The 8,039-nt window shown below is 37.2% G+C and overlaps 1 pseudogene; it reads left to right on the top strand.

Moving 5' to 3' along the window:
- The first annotated feature begins 2,876 nt into the window (after positions 1 to 2,876).
- LOC102535766 (large ribosomal subunit protein uL11-like) lies at positions 2,877 to 6,719 on the top strand (annotated as a pseudogene).
- Positions 6,720 to 8,039: the final 1,320 nt, after the last annotated feature.

Below are 8,039 nucleotides of genomic sequence, written 5' to 3'. Positions count from 1 at the left end.
TGAGGGGTTAATTTAGATTCCAGTACCAAAGTGAAAGAAAACAAGCAGACAAACAAACAGATGCTTGAAATCTATGGTTATTACTGCAAGTCAGTTTTTAGTCCCTGCCTTGCATGAGGTGAAGTGGATTTAGTACTTGTCTAGGACTAAGTTATTTTTGGACAAAAACAGCTTTAAAAATTAGTAAATGCTAAATTGAAATATGAAAAGCACCATGAAAAACTCCACGTAAGACCTGGTAAGAAAATGATTACCAAATGTTTCTCTCTTCCTCAGGAAGCACCCCACTCCAATTCAATGGCACACATGCAGTGAAGCAAATAAAGGCCTAAAATATTTCACCCTTGGTAATCTATGCCGAATGTTCAAGTGGTTGTTTCCATGGCAAACGTTTACCTTTTTCAGCTTTGCTGGGTTTGAGGGAATGATTCCAAATTCTTGTTTTTGTTAGACAGTAATGCAGATCAAACAACAGGATACAAGGAAATCACAAGGGGTCAAAAACTATTGCAGACATGCACAGTTGGAGCAAATTATGAACAACAAGATGTACAAAACACCCAACTGTCCTTTCTGAGGCGTCAGAGTCAAGAGGAGGGCACTTATTATTTTCTGAGGATAGCACTAGTTTACAACCATTGTCCTAGAAACACTTTAATAGCTCCAACTTTCACTCTCAAAGTATCCCGCTTTGTGTAATAAATTATATGATTATAGTAGGTAGAATGTTAAAGAAATGAGCATCACCCAAGATAAAGTTTCTCAGCAGTACTAATTGTTTCAGGAGAAAAATAAGCATATCATTTATTTTCCTATTCTCCAGCCTTGGGAAGGGGCTACATGGATCTCACCAAATTAAAATTTGGGAGTAAAAAAAAATTAGAGTGCTGGATCCTTAAATAAACATGGAGAGAACCCAAAGATCCTTTCATTTACCATCTCAGAAAGCTGTCAGACTGTTCCTCAAAAAAAAAAAGAAAAAAAATCTGTAAATATAGAATTAGCATATAGCCTATCAATACCACTCCTGGGTGTATACCCAAAAGAATTGTAAACAGATATTTAAACAAATATCCATACACAATATTTACAATAGCACTGTTCATAACAGTCACAATCCAAATATCTATCAAGTAATTAATGAATTTTAAAATGTGGCACATCCATACAGTGGGATATTATTTGACAATAAAAAAGAATGATGTAATGATACATGCTACAATATGGCTGAATCTTGAAATACTATGCTGAGTGAAAGAAAGCAGACAGGAAAAGTCACATTTTTAATAATTCCATTTATATGAAATATCTTGGAAAGGCAAATACACAGAGACAGAGTAGATTAGTGGTTGCCAGGGGCTGAGGGAAAGTGAGGCAAGTTAGAGAATTATGGCTAATAGGTATGGTGTTTCTTTTTGGAGGGGTGATAAAAAATGTTTCAGAATTAGATTGTGGTGATGTTTACTTAACTTTGTGAATATACAAAACATCACTGAATTGTACACTTTGAAAGAGTGCATTATGTGGCATTTGAATTATAACACAAAACAAAAAAAATAGGACAGTCAGAAATTATAGAAGAGGAACTTGTTTTGGAAACATTACCACTTCCCCAGTCCAATATTTTTTGTCTTGCTTTTTGTGTTTCCCCTAGTGATTAGCAGTGAAAAATCTCTCTTTCTCTCTCTCTCTCTCTCTCTCTCACCTGGGTGCAGGTCTTCAAGGTAGTTCGGAAGTAGAAAGAACATGGTTGAGGAGATAGCAGCCAGACTAGAAGGGAAAAGCCAACCAAGGATAAAGAAATACATTAATTAGTATCTAGACAAAGAATAACATAGGGAACAGGTCTGACTATAAACAGTCCTACCCTAGGATTGAAACCCATGTGGAACTGATCAACCAGGGATGCAGACAACATCTACAGGATTCTTAAATACTTAAGAATCTCATTAAGAATTTCCTCTGGTACCTAATGACTGTTCGAGCCAAATTGACAGAATGCTGTGTCATGGCTGATGTCCTCCAACATTTGCCAAGTCAACATTGTCTTTTTAATTTACCATCTTTTAGGCTCCTTGTAGGAATAGTGTGATTAAAAAATTAGGACACAAGTGCCAACACAGCAATAATCTAGAAATCTGCTGATTGTTGATGGATATTAACAATCTGACCAATAACTATGACCCAGGCAGTAACATTCACCATTACTTATTGCTTAATTTTTTAAAAATCATAAATTCAGAGGCTCAGAATAACATTGTATTTTGTCACAGTTTCTGTGGCACGGAGTCTGGGAAGGACTAAGCTGTCCCTTCTGCTTAGGGTCTCACAAGACTGGAAATCAAGGTGTCCAGGGCTACATTCTCATCTGGACCCCCAACTGGAGGAAAATACCCTTCCAAGCTCATTCAGATTGTTGGCATATTTTGTTTGTTTTTGTAGATGTAGAGGCTTCTTCCTGGTTACTGGCTTGAAACCACTCTCAGATCCTAGAGTCTATTCCATGCAGGCCTCCTAAAATGGTTATTTCTCCAAAGCTAACAATGAAGAAACTCTAGAGTAAGTCTGTTAGCAAAACAGAATTTTATGTAACCTAAATCATCACAAAAGTGGCGTGATATGTATTTTGCCATATTCTAAAAGTTGTAATCAAGTTACAGGCCCTGGCAACATTCAGTGGGGAGAGAATTCCACAAAGATGTCAACACCGAGAGGCAGGAATCACGGAGCCATCCTAGGTTCTGCTCATCTGAAAATGGGGACTGATTTTTAAGTAATTTTAATGATGGATTTTTGCAGCATTAACTGAACCATCTCAGTTTTGTATTCCTCGAAATAAAGAAAGTTTCTGCGTGTCCTTTATCCATTTGCCCACCATGACTGAAAAGTGAGAACTTTATGAAATGCTGGCAACATTTTCACCCTCTTATGATCACAAGTTATTCCTGACTCTATCTTCAGCCTTGCTCAGACCTTTATCGGAATGTGGGGTCTATTTTGGGGCTCAGCAATGTAAGCAAGATGTAGGAAGATGCCCGAAGGAAAACAATGATTAAGGGATTGGAAATAAATTCTACAAGAAAAATTAGGAGGATGGCAGCTACTTATTTCAGGAAAGAGAATGCTCACACAAAAGGGTGGCCTTATCAGTATTATCTCCATATGTGTTGAATGAATAATTTTTATCTCGTGATGGGAAAGTAGTAAGTGAATTTAAAATCCCTTTAACTCATGTATGTGTGTGTGTGTGTGTGTGTGTGTGTGTGTGTGGAGAGTGAAGTAAATATACTATATCAGTGAAAATGATAAATGTTACATAGATATACATGTTTCAATGACCCTTTGAGTTGCTATTAGGTACAGTCTTTTATTGAAGTATAGTTGATGCACAATGTTGTGTTAGTTTCTGGTGTACAGCATAGTGATTCAGTTAGCAGATATAAACTACTACATATAAAATAGATAAACAACAAGGTCCTACTATACAGCACAGGGTACAGTCCTTCTTAAAAGCAGGCAAAAGGCCTGGGACTATCACTTCTGTTCTGAAAGTTACATGAAAGGAACATCTTTAATGGAATTAGTTTAAAGGCATATCAACCTTTCCTAAACATTTAAGAAGACAGAGCAGCTTTATTACAATATATGTGCTGGTTTTACTTCTCTGACTTTTAGGAGTATAATGTTATCTGAAGTGTTGAGTCTGACACAGTTTTCACCATACACATAAGTAGAATTATCGCCAAATGTATTGTCTAGAATGGGACATTTTGGAAAATGAACAGATAGTCAATTAGCTGTAATGGTATGATAACATGCAAAAACCGGAACTCGTCCCATGCAAGTTCATATCCCTGATTGGCAATAATTAGAAGAATGACTAGGAGGGGAGGGTTAGTTTTTTCCAGGTCCCTGGCAAGCTAGACTGTGTACCCACAGCATCTAAGTGAGTACAGCTGAATAAGAGCAATAATGACAGGCACTTCCTATAGGTCAGGCCCTGTTCTAAGCACTTCACAAGTATTAACATATTTAAAATCCTCCGCAGTCCTATGACATATTAAGATCATCATCTCCAGCTTAAATTAAGGCAACTGAAACACAGAAATGTTAAATGACTTGCCCAAGCTTCCACAGAGCTGGGATTCAAAGTCTCTCATCTCCTCTCAATTTTATTCTCATATCTTCATGTCCTTCTTTCTTTCTTTCCACCCCCACCATTCTTCCTCCCCTTTCTTCCCTCCCTCTCTTGTATCTCTTCTGTTGCTTTTATTTCTCTCTCCTTCTCTTGTTTAATCTCTTATGTTTTTCTTCCATAGTATGTCCCATATTTAAAGAAGGTTCTGCTACTCAAGAAAAAAAAGATGTGTAAACCACCATATTGAATGTTGTTTAAGATTTTTCTAGTCCTTAAATAATTCAGCAAATATTATTTAGTGCTCACTATGTGCAAGAACCTATTCTAAAAGGTCACACAGTATAGAAAAATCAGGACGAGTTGGAGAGTCCTTGAATACAAGGAGTGGATAGCTTAATATAAGAATAAAACACTGTCCAAATCACTGGAAATAAGATAAAGTATGATGACACAGGAGAGAGTTGACTGTTAATAGAGATTTTCCCAGCATTTGAACTCTTGGCATATGCCCAGTTAAAATTGTATTTGTATTAGGTCCTAACAAAACAAAATACTATCTAAGTTGCTCTTATTTCCTTAGGTAATAGTAGTTCTGTGTACTCCCTCTTCTCTCCATGCTTCTCACCCTTGACAAACATTTCCTGATTCACCCAGTAAATATTTATTGAATATTCACTCTCAGTCAGGCATAATGCTGGCATCCATAACACTAGCCTATTTAAACCAATGTGTTTGCTTGTCTTTCTCTCCTATTAGACCAGGTCTTACCCAGGAACCTATAGATGGATGAGGGTGTGTGATGAAATTTCTGGAGGCTGTATGCAACATTTTATATGTTTGAACATATGTTCATTTTCTGGACAGAGGTTCTACAGCCTTCATCAGATTTTCAAAAGGTGCCATGTACCACAAGAAGTACCCCTACCACACTTTGAATTTTGTATAGCTCAGTGTTAAGAACACAAACCCAGATTCAGCCAGACCACCTAGGAAATATGTGATACACGTAAATTATATGACTCCTCAACTTGGGTTTCCCCCCAAGTTTAATATGAGGATGAAATAAACTGATTTTTGTAAATTATTTAGTATATTTCCAGGTATCTGGTATATGCTCAGTAAATATTAAGGAAAAATACAGTGTTTTCACACAGGAGACACCAGATCACATTGAACAGGTGATGTGAGCCTTTTTCTAAGGCAGAATTTCTCAACCTCAGCACTCCTGGCGCTATGGGAAGGATTGTTCTTTGTTGTAGCAGGCTGGCCTGTCCATTGTAGGATGGTTAGCAGCATCCCACTAGATCAAAGGTTACGAAGTAATTATTTTTATTAGATTCATATTTCACAGTCGGAGGCCCCATATTGATCCGGTACATGAGTGATCACTCTGTGGAGGGAACTGACTAGTGATTTTGATTAGTATCATTCCACACTCACCTTCAACTAGATGCTAATCTTCCTTTAAGAGTCCAGAAGGCATAGTAAAGACGGATACGAAGAGATATTCACAAATCTCTAGACACCATGAAATAGCTCTGTTAGTTCAGAGCAGATCTAGATACTTCCAAAGCAAGAACTTGACTTCCTCAGAATCAAACACAAACCAAACTTTGCAAATAGATATACAAACAAACAAACAAACAAACAAATCCCGGCAACAACATTTATTTCAACAAAGGAGATGTGCTAAAAAGTTATTAACCTTTCACTATATGAAACGATTGCCACAGTGCTTTGACGGGCTATAAAAATGTTATGGGGGGATAAATTTGGGAGTTTGAGATTTATAAATGTTAGCCACTATATATAAAAATACATTTTTAAAAAGTTTCTTTTGTATAGTGCAGGGAACTCTGTTCAGTATGTCCTACTAACCTTTAATGGAAAAATATGAAAATGAATATATATATGGATATGCATAACTGGGACATTGTGCTGTACACCAAAGATGAACACATTGTAACTGACTGTACTCCGATTAAAAAAAAAAAGATGTTATAGAGCTTTTGGCTTTTGGCTCGGAGGAAGCCAAGGTGAAACTATCTCTGATTGTCTGGAATCTGGGTTCATCTGCCACCTGCCACCTAAGTTCCACCCCAATGAGATCAAAGTCATATACATGAGGTGCACGGGTGGGGAAACCATTGCCACATCTGCCATGGCCCCCAAGATCAGCCCCCTGGGTTTGTCTCCAAAAAAGTCTGGTTGGTGATGACATCACCAAGGCAACTGGTGATTGGAAGGGTCTGAGGATGACAGTGAAACTGACCATTCAGAACAGACAGGCCCAGTTTGAAGTTGTACCTTCTGTCTCTGCTCTGATCATCAAAGCCCTCAAGGAACCACCAAGAGACAGAAAGAAGCAGAAAAACATTAAGCTCAGTGGAAGTATCATTTTTGAAGAGATGGTCAACATTGCCCAACAGATGCAGCACCGGTATTTAGCTAGAGAACTCTCTGGAACCATTAAAGAGATCCTGGGGACTGCCCAGTCTGTGGGCTGCAATGTTGATGGCCGCCACCCTCAGGACATCGAGATGACATCAACAGTGGTGCGGTGGAATGCTCAGCTAGTTAAGAATTACCAGGAAAAAGATTTAATAAAGGGTTATCTGACAACCACCACCACCAAAAGATGCTATGGAAATCTCAGAAATGCTAAAACAGAAAAAAACCTGGAATTCCATATCCTAAAATCTTCCTTAGTAGCTACTAGTAATGGTAGATGAATAAATAACCCTAAGTATTGAAATGCATTTTTATGACTTGGCCATGATGAAGTGAGAAAGTGTGATATCGTGTATTTTTTGTCTTTAGCAAGCGCAGCAAAAAGCAGCTTCTCTTTTCAGCCCAGCCCTGCACACTGCTAGCATGATACACAGGCTACTTTATTCTGAAATCTTATAAATGCAATAGGACTTTTCTACTTAAGATGCTTGTTTAAAAAGCCAATGGGTATAATTTTAAATCTCATAGGATTTGCACCCTCCCTTGATTTATACAACAAAAGATTCCATTGACGAGACAGAAATATTAAAAACCACAGTTAAACTGTGTCGTCTACACAGTTTAGTGCTTCTGTGTGAGAGAGTCCTCGATGATTAGGATTTCAAGGTCACACTGCAAAAGAGTATTTGGGGGAGAGAATTATTCTAGTCTTTTTCAAAGCTCAACTTATTCACGACCATAAAATGCATTTTCATAGTTTATCATTAATCTTTATTGGTTGCAGTAAACTGACAGAAGATTTGGAGTCCTACGCGATGCTCTGCAACTGAAGATTTAAAAAAAATATGGGAATGTTGCTGCCATCGATGTGCATGATTAGATTAAATTATGAACATAATGTATGCAGTTTTCATACATTTTCATCAAGAGGTCTTCAAAATTAAAAATGATTAAAGTAAGCTTTATTGTGTTTCTAGTCCATATGATACATATAAGCTTAAAAAATAAACTCAGTCATGCGTCTTTCTTTGAGTAATGTATGTTTATCATGAAGATGTGCAAGTTGGGGTAGAATGCCTTTAGGAAATAAATGTATTCTGAGTGTAAGAATCATTGTGACTATGGAATGTGCAAAATCCGCCGATATATTAAGTTATATTCTCATGACCTGTAGCATATTAGAGCTAGAGTTGGCATTTCAGAGTGTACTTAGAAAATGTCCTCCTTAAAACACTATGGAGGAAAATAGTTCATTTTGCTCCTGTGAAATATGGCAACTGTTTATATTTAATAATACAGAGATTTCTCGAATTTATCAACTCAAGGATGAGCAAACAGTTTAAAACCAAGAGCTAGTACATTTTATGCTACTATTTTTCAGTTCTGCTCTCCCCTCTATGGTGTTCACTTCCAGTGTACAATCAAGCATATACTTTCACGAAATCTGGAT

This window comes from Vicugna pacos, chromosome X (assembly GCF_048564905.1).
Source record: "Vicugna pacos chromosome X, VicPac4, whole genome shotgun sequence".
NCBI classification, from domain to species: Eukaryota; Metazoa; Chordata; class Mammalia; order Artiodactyla; family Camelidae; genus Vicugna; species Vicugna pacos.
This window is presented reverse-complemented; position numbering and strand designations above follow the sequence as displayed.